Source organism: Arachis duranensis, chromosome 10, assembly GCF_000817695.3.
Source record: "Arachis duranensis cultivar V14167 chromosome 10, aradu.V14167.gnm2.J7QH, whole genome shotgun sequence".
Lineage (NCBI taxonomy): Eukaryota > Viridiplantae > Streptophyta > Magnoliopsida > Fabales > Fabaceae > Arachis > Arachis duranensis.
In genome coordinates this window covers 60,198,975-60,199,770 of record NC_029781.3, presented here as the reverse complement: position 1 = coordinate 60,199,770, position 796 = coordinate 60,198,975, and positions in this window count along the sequence as shown.

The window sequence follows — 796 nt, the reverse complement described above, 5'->3', positions numbered from 1 at the left end:
GATTTGCTCCCAATAGTTTTGTGGAGGAAAGTGCATCCCTTGAGGCATCTCAAGGATTTCATGTGTGCTCCATCCTCTTCTTAGTGATGGGCTTGAGGTCATGCCTTCTCAGTTGAACCAGCTTTTCTCTTGAATCTCTCTTCCATTGGGCGCCTTCTTCACATATGACTGTGAGGACTTGGTCCAACCTTTGATCAAAGTTGACCCTTCTAGTGTAAGGATACTCATCTCCTTGCATCATAGGCAAGTTGAACGCCACCCTCACACTCTCCGGACTAAAATCCAAGTATTTCCCCCGAACCATGGAATCTATCCATCTCCCATGACTCGGAGGTGGAAGCCTTTGCCTTCCCTTTCCTCTTTCTAGAGGTTTCTCCAGCCTTGGATGCCATATTGGTTATGGAAAAACGAAAAAGCAACGCTTTTACCACACCAAACTTAAAATGTTTGCTCGTCCTCGAGCAAAAGAAGAAAGAAGAGAGTAGATGAAGAAGAAATGAGGAGAAAGGGAATGGCTTTGTATTCGGCCAAAGGGGAGAGAAATGGTGTTTAGGGTGTGTGAAAATGAAGGAGTGAAGATGATAGTGGGATTTGATAGGTGGGGGGTTTTTGGGAGAGAGGTGTTGAGGTGATTGGTGAATGGGTGAAGAAGAGAGAGGGTGGTGGGGTTGGTGGGGATCCTGTAGGGTCCACAGATCCTGAGGTGTCAAGGAAAAGTCATCCCTGCACCAAATGGCATGAAAAAATGCGTTTTGAGCCAATTCCGGCGTTAAACGCCGGGCTGGTGCCCATTTCT